The following is an 8,330-nucleotide window of genomic DNA, read 5'->3' as shown; positions in this document are numbered from 1 at the left end:
TCCGCGTCCCGCAACCCGGCCCGGCCGCACCCGCAGGGCGCAGCGAGAGGGCCGCATCCCCTCCCGGCTGCGCGCGGGCCCCGGCACAGCCCGCATTAGCATCTCTTCCCAACGCGGCCCCCGCCCAGCCTTGAACTTGGCCGTGCTGGGAGCCAGGCCCTGCCCGCGCCGGCGGAGACAATGCGGGTTGCCCCATTGTCTGGCTTGCGGGTTTCGGCTGGGAAATCAGTCACCTCCGGCATTGTGGAGGGAGCAGGCATGGAATCAGGGCACAATGGGGCGAGCCAGGCCCTGCAGGCCGCAAATCATCTCGGCGAGTATTCATTATAGCGTCTGGCCCAGCCTGTCCCTGCCGGGTTCAGCAGCCCTGCGGAGCAGGCTCAGCCTGGGAAAGATCATTCAGCTGCCGTAAGTCAGGGCTGGCTGGGAGAGGGGAGAGGCCTTGCCTCATTTCCCCCTACCTTGTACAAGCCAGGGACCGGAGGCCTCATAATCTGCTGCTCCCACCCTCAATTCATTTTTATGCCTTATTTTATTTACAAGAACCATAGCTCTACTGCCCATACTCACCCTGTTGCTAGAAGGGACCAAACACACAGCTCATGGTGGTTAGGGAAGCCTTTATTTTAACAGTTTTGCTTGAAACACTTGAAGGGAGGGAATTCCAGCTGCTACGTTTCTCTTACAGGCATAAAGGCCTTTTTGATACCAAGGCGGCTGTACAGGAGCTGGGGTGTCTGCCTACATCGAAACAACCAGCTTGTGGTGAATACATCTATTTTCAAAACAAAGTAACCTAGGGGGTATGAGGTCTTTTCCTCAACATACAGCGTGCCCACGATGCTTGCCACTTCATACATTTCATGTGCAGCTTATTCTGCCAAGAGGAGGAATCTTGTGACTAGAGAGAGTTTAAAAACCTAGGCAGAAGGTAGCATTGGCTCCTGCATTAATTAGCAAACCTGCTATGGCTCAGTCCAACAGATCAAAATAAATCAGATCCACATAGAGTCCAAGGATGTTGTCTCAATAATAATAATTACCCTGCCAGGGGGTTCTGTGAAAGCAGCAGGAAAGGTAGGCAGGCACAAAAGGCTCCCAAGAAAGACCTCCTGCAACACATGCACAACCAAGGTGCTCGCTGGCCCCCAGCCCTCACCCTCCAAAACCCACAAGGGTTGCACACACAATCCAGAAGCCCTCGAGGCCCGTTGTGGAAAGCAGCCTCTTTTTGGAGCTGTTAGCAAGGGGTGAGTTGCTGGTAAATTGACAGATGCAAAGCGCAGTTTCGGCTCTGGTGAAATCAATGCGTCCCATGTTCTTTACCGTCTCCGGTGACAGGAATCTACAAAAAAAGACACAAACAAAGGCCCAGCTGTTACTGCCCACTCCAATGAAAGAATCACGCCCAGAATCACGGCAGCGACCCAGGAACGCACTGGTGCCATGGATAATGCCAGTGCCCGCTCACGGGGCGTATTTCATGGAAGCATTCCCTTGTCGCAGGAACAACCCCCACCCACCCCACACTTACCAGACAGGAGCCCCATCCTCCAACATGCCCAGCATCCCCGGAGGTTCAACCCAGTGCTGCTGCTCCTTGCCTGTGGCAGGATATAATCCCTCTCTGTGACTGACAAGGCCCCTGTGCCACTGAAACACTTGGTTCCCTTCCTTCCGTGTGACTCTTTCTTCCGTGCCTTCCTGGTAAACCTCCCAGCCTCTTCCCGAGAGGAGCTGAGCTGCTTGGAGACCAGAGGTCCTGCATATGGCCAGCCAGTGGGAGGCGTTACTCTATGCCCTTCCTTCGAAGGCTTTGGGGCACGGGATTACTCCGCATGTCAGAGCCACTAAAGAAACAGCCCTCTGATGTTTTAATCTCTATGTTAACTTTCCCTGGTCTCAAAGCCCTTGTCTGTGGCAGGCCTGTCTGTAGAAAGTGATATTGAGCTATTTAGGCCGAGCCAAAGCTGCTCAAAGGCAGAGTAATCTCATCTCTCTTCCCCTTTCTTTCTTGTGGTTTTTCACACTTCTTCCCCTTAGTTTTTGCCTTTTTCTTTCTCTACATTTTCCCCAGTCCCCAGCACTTCTCTACTGGAATGGACACAGATCCAGTCCTTTGCCTTTGCCTTCCCCTGTTTATTTCCCTGGTTAATTCACATCCACTGGCTGTGCACATGGTGGGCTTGCTCCAGCTCCCAGGTAGATAATTCATCATTCATAATGAACCATCATTTGGATGATTTCATTTCCCCCTAAACACATCACATTGTCCTAAGAACCCTGATCTTCTACTCAACATTATTAGTAAAATAATTTCAACGAATAATTTTTGCTCTGTAGCTTTCTGAGAAGTCCCTACAGAGTAGTCAGTGTTTGATTGGTTGTATGTCACATGTTTATGTCTCTGTCCCATGATTGGATCATTGAGTGTAAGGGCTTGAATCATGTGAATATCAGCATTTGTGAATACAGTCTGATTTTCTGGGAGGTTCTCTAATACTTAAAAAATACTTAAAAAATCTCCCGGAGCATTTCTATCCTAAATGTCTTTGCTAGAATAGTCTTTAGAAATGTGATCCAAAGCCCCTAGAGTCAATGGAAAGGCTCCTTGCTCTGGATCAGGCCTATAAAGTGAAGAGAAAAGGATTAAATTATGCTTCAAGCAAATTCATTTTAAAACTTGATGGCCTCTCTGTCAGTGGGAGGCTTTCTGTATTGGCCTGGTTCTACTCTGGAGAAGGGAGGTCATGGAAGAGATGTGAGCAGAAGTGAAATGCCAGGAGATGCAGGGCCAGTGAAGTCGCTGGACAGCACCTGTTACCTCCAACTGCATTTGGCCTGACTTTCTCTTAGTGCAAGTATCCCATCCTGATCCAAAATCTGCCAGAATCAGTGGGACTCTCTGCAGGCTTCCATGGCTAAGGATCGGGCCCTACCTGCCCAATTCAGCTAGATCTCTTTTCCTGCTCCTGCCATGGGCAGTATGGCTCCCTCTGCCCATGGTGATGGCCCCCTGCTGATCTCCATTTGGATCACACTCTGTTGCTCATTTAGTTTCTTGTAGGTCTTACTAAGCAGCAATTTCTGCTTTGCTCACTCTCCCACCTCCTGGATTTTCATCCTGTGAACCCAGACGCAGATGAAGATTTCTGAATAACTGAATAGCTACCTAGAGAGGTCACTTTCAAAGGGAGAAGGAAAAAGAAGCACGTATCTTAGCGGGTTTCCCAGATAACCTCTCTAGGTTTGAAAGTGCGGGAGAAGCAGCACTGCTGATGATCAGTGGCCTCCCTCCCCTCCATCCTGTAGTCTGCCTGGGCTTGCTACTGCCTGAGGAGGGCACATCTCCTATGCAAGCAGAGGGACATTGGAATAAGATGTGTTTGCTCTGAAAGCAGCTCAGCTTTCGGCTCCCTTGGGGAAGTTTGCACCTTTGTGCATATGATGAAAACTTGAGGCAGGGGAGGGGAGGGGAGGGGCATGGGGAGGACTGGACAGGTGTGAACGTGATCCACCTTTTCCAGAGGGCTTCAGAAAAGCCAGACTCTGTTGCAAATACTGGTCCTGCCTGGTGCACAGCCATAGACCTCTGTCTCTCTTTATATGGAACCCATGAATAGGAAACGCTACAATATCATTCCTACATTGGCCTGAGACTCTGATCAGTCAGTGTTGGGAAACACAGCAGCCCAGTAGGGACTGATCCCAAGCTGGGCAGATTGTCCATGCTCTTCCAAGGACTTTGGATTGGGCCCTTAGCGAGGATGAAAAATAACTTTGTGGGTTTTGTCCTTTACATAAACTAAAAAGTAAATAATTGCAACAAATTGTCCACTCTCTGCCTTGGCCTGAGCCACGGGGATAGGGCAGGGACTTTGTCTCATTATTTTCATTTTTTCTAGAAAATCAGCTCAGTGTTCTGCTAAGCTTTTGTGGGTCTTTAAAAAATCTCTCCCACCCCTCACCCCGTGCTCAGGAGGCTCTGGCAGCAGCACAGGTAGCACTTGAGGGGGGAGAGGACCAGAAAATGAACCACAATAACACATACATGAGGGGCTTTTCTGCCTAAGCAGATTCCTTCCCTCTGCTAATTTCCTATTCATGCCCTTTGGAAGGAGGGACTCTGCCCCTCCTCCTCGCCTCACCCCATCGACCATTTCATAGACTCATAGGGAGAAACTTTCTGGACAATTTAATCTCTCCAGGGTGTTACTTAGCAAAACCCTTTTCACTGTCAATTTTTTTTCAGCTTCCCCTCCTTCCCCTTATTTTCCTTCCAGTCTCGATTGAATTTTGCAAGCCCCTGATATCTTTCTTTCTGTACAGACACATGCTGCTTATGCAAATAAGAGCCTTTCATACTCCCTCCCTGGCTCAAGACCTCCAACTTGAATGTGACCAAAAGCTGTGTTCTCCCCTGCTAACTCCTTAGCACAATTACACCTCCATTCTGCTCCAGGGGCCTGGGGAGGGAAAAATCATTTTAAACTAATAACACGTGCTGTTTGCCTTGGATAATTACAAGGGAGCTTCAGATTCTAAGAGCTATGAAATATTCCATTCAGTAGAGTAGGAAGGGAGGCCAAGAGTGTTATGCCTACACAGCATGTTTTATCTTCTGCACTAGAGGTGTGTGTGCGTGTACATGTGTGCGCGTGCATCTGTGCACATGGATGTGAGTTTGTGTGTGTGTTATATATAAATCAGGACACTGCCTAGGTCTTTCACTCATCCTGTGCTAATGCAGCCAGGCAATCATTTACATTTTATAAGCGGGAACCTTCTTTTCTGTGCTTTGGGCTATTGGAGGTAGGGAAATGCAGCTGACATTTTCTTATCTCAAATTACAATTTCCTGCAAATATCAAGATACTAAGAACATTGGCAATCTGAGATCCCAATGCAGCGAGTGCCTACGCTGTCCCTGACATACGCACTGAGGAATAGAAAGGGACCCAGGACTGAGAGGTTGGAGATGCTGGGGAGGAAGGACATCCCATGGGCCGAAGCCAGGCTAATAGGGCCTCCTGTCTGAATAGCCTTCATGCAGTCATTGTCCCCCTTCCTGCCTTGTCTCCCGGGGAAGTTTATGCAGAGGGTTTTGCAAGGGCAAGGAGGAGGAGGGGAGTTTGCACCAAAAGCACCCGGGAATGTGTCAAAAGAGGGAGAGAAAGAAAGAAGAAGAAGAAGGGAGACAGAGAGTGGGAACGTCAAGGACCCCTGACTAATGAATAGCAAGTTTGCCCTTGAACCTCACTGGGCTTCGCCATTCCCAGGCTCCAAACAAGGGCTGAGGCATGCCTGAGCCCAGCTGCAGGGGGACTGGGCTATGGTTCATCTCAGACACTTTGACAGGCCAGGCCTTTTCCCTGCATAGCTCAGACTTGCCTAACTGCTCCCCTGGCAACAGCTCAGTGCAGGAACCTAGGCTGAGGCCCTGTCTGCTGCATACAGAAGCAAAGAGGAGGAGGGGAGCTGGCTTGGAGAAACTAGCTGGAGACCCTGTTAACCCATCAAATGCTGGGCACCCGTTATCACCAACCTATGCACCCTCCCTCTCACCATGCTGGTGCGTGGATTCGTCTTGCATGAAGCTTTGCAGCCATTGCAGTGCTTTGTCCAAGCTTTAGTTAGGTGCTATGGACTTAATAACAGCCAAGCTAAGGTCAATGTGTTCTCCTAACCTGGCCCTGCCAGGTTAGATTTGAAAATATGGATGACCTTGGGAAGTGGTTAAGACATTGAGCTGGCATTCAGGAGACTCAGACTTGTACCAACCAGAGCCTCTGCTGTGAAATGGGGACAAGGGCATTTCCTACTTCATGAGGGATCCTCTGAATCTTGGACTCTGTGCTGATGAGTGTCATATAAGCAGGTGTACTTCTGTCAGGTTTCTTCTTTGTAATCAGTTGTGAGAGATAGACATGTGTACCTGGTGATGGAAACCTGGTTACAGCAACCACAGCAAGGCTACTAAATTGTCACAGAGCCCTGTAGGTATGAATGGTGCACTAGGCTTGCCCCAGTCCACCCACCATCATGGCTTTGCTGTACAGCAGTTCCCCTGTGGCTGTCACCAGAACCAGAACTATCTGACACATGGATGGGAGACCTCTCAGGTGCTGCAAGCATTGCTAGTGCTCATGGAGCAGGTGGTCCAGTTGAGTCAGCACCGCCCAAGGGCCTCTGACTCTGGGCTGAGGATTGTGCAGCCTTTCAGATAGGGAAAAGGAAGTCTCCAGTCAGCTGTGGTAGCAAAGTGCCTGGGCCAAATTCCAGTGAAGGAGATTGCATTTTGCCTACTTAAATTGATCTGGAAAAGTAATTTATCATGACCCACCTGCAAAGTCACTGTGTTATGCTGCTGGTGGAGAATGATTGCTATTTCCATCCCACAGCTGGATGCAGCTAAGCAGCAGGTGAATCATCCCTTCCTACTGGAATCTGTTCAGCCCTCTGCCTCCGGATTTGTCCCCCTGTTATTTCACAAGGAGTTTTGAATACTTCTGTCATGGGCTCTTCCCCTCTCTGCCTTCTCCCTTGGGATCTTCAGGGGACCCCTGTGAACCTACAGAGAATCTTATTTCCTGGTATGATCCTACCTCCTCCGGGTTTTCTTCTCCTGGGAATCTGGCATCCATTCCTGACCTCTGGACTCTACTGGCCTCTGGAGCCAACCATTCAGCTCTTTAAGCATCACTTTTCCAGCTCTGAAAATCTCCCTTCACCATCTCCAAGAGGTTCTCTGCCAATTTCTTTTTCATTCACCAGCAATACAAATCATTCATCTCGTTCCTCTGCCTCCATCTCTCCCATCCTCTCTCTACCCAGTGGCTTGAGCCTCACATGCTCTGTCTTTTTCCTGAGTTCCCTTCACAGACCAGGCCCTAAGTGCTCATTGCTCACTGGCCTGTGGGCCCCTCATAGCACAACCATTTCTTTACTTTTGGATAGTTCCTGTTTCCCATCTTTGTCCTCAATCACAGGTGTTTTAACTAACTTCATTTCACCCATCTCCCTCATGAGACATCCAGCTGTTTCACTGGCAGAAGGCAGAGCAGGATTGCATCTTTAGAGACCAACTGGTTCAGCAAGGCATAAGCTTCCATAAGCAACAGGCTATTTGGTCAGATGCTAGGTGGTTGCCAATGAAAGCGCATGCCTCCGAACCAATCAGTCTCTGTAGTGGCACCCTTCCCTGCCTCCTGCCTGACTTCAGACTAACAAGGCTAACCACCCTGGCTGCATTCAATGCCTCCAAGTCCCAGTGACACACACTGTCCCTGGTTGCATCCCTTAGCTATATCGCCTTTTCAGTGCCTCCACACATGCTTACAGAGCTCTCCAAACTCAGCAGTGCCACAGCCCTTCTAGCTCCCTCTTCTGTGCATCCTGTCAGGAAACTCCCATCCCATCCCCCAAAAATGAATCCTTCCTTTAACCCCTTCCACATTGTTTTCCCCTTCACTTAAAGGCCCAGGAAGCCAACAAGAAGCATTTTCCATAAAGGATTCACTTTGTTGTTTCACAAACCAGCAAAACAACCAGCAGGCTCTTCCTGGGCAGGTCAGGCACCCATCCATACCCTCTCTTTATTACACTATTATCAACTGTGTACTACAAAGATTCTGTAGATCCTCCAACTGATCCCATCCATATCTCCTAGCTCATATGCTGCCAAAAAAATCTTTGCACTGATGTAGTAATCTAAAGTAATCTAAGAAGTTGACGGTACTGTACAAAGATCAGTATTATGGTAGACTTGGAGAAACTGAGGCACAGAGTGAGTACAAGAGGGTCAGAAAGTGGGGCTATTCACTTTGATGGAGTTGCATTACTTGTACTAGACTTACATTTATCTCAGTGAACCAGTATTAGAGGAGACATTAGATCCCAGGGGTTCTGGTCCCTGTTTTTAATCACTAGGACTCTTGGATTTCCTCTATACTTTAACTGTACTTCAACTTGTTCTATGTGCTAAACATTGACAGAAGCAGCTTAAAGGAGGAGACCCATCTTTTCCTTCCAAGCTTAAACTCTAATGTTTTCCCTAGATGCAGAAATGAGTTTTAAGAGACCTCTGAGATGACAGCCCCTTGCAAATATACATACAACTTGACCTGCATTCTCTTGACTGATCTGGGGTCACACAGATTATAATCCTGTGTTTACCTTATTAGTTTTTTTACACATCCCCCACAAAGTGTCATAGTGTGGCCTGGCTGTTGATGGGGAGACAGGCAGGCAATACAACAAAAAAAACTAGCACCCCCAAAACACCAAGGGTGGCTCTTTCATTCAGGTAAGGCTAGGTGGCACAACACCGCT

The 8,330-nt window shown here is 48.8% G+C and overlaps 1 long non-coding RNA gene across 1 annotated transcript in view; it reads right to left on the bottom strand.

Moving 5' to 3' along the window:
- Positions 1-1,047: 1,047 nt before the first annotated feature.
- Positions 1,048-8,330, bottom strand: part of LOC109288516 — a 65,465-nt gene continuing 58,182 nt past the window's right edge. Inside the window, exon 4 of the long non-coding RNA XR_002095173.1 lies at positions 1,048-1,345. This is a non-coding gene — a long non-coding RNA (uncharacterized LOC109288516). The remainder of the gene's footprint in view (positions 1,346-8,330) is intronic.

This window comes from Gavialis gangeticus, unplaced genomic scaffold (genome assembly GCF_001723915.1).
Source record: "Gavialis gangeticus isolate Ggan-Ray unplaced genomic scaffold, GavGan_comp1, whole genome shotgun sequence".
Lineage (NCBI taxonomy): Eukaryota > Metazoa > Chordata > Crocodylia > Gavialidae > Gavialis > Gavialis gangeticus.
The sequence above is the reverse complement of the archived record's forward strand: the minus strand, read 5'-3'. Positions and strand labels throughout refer to the sequence as shown.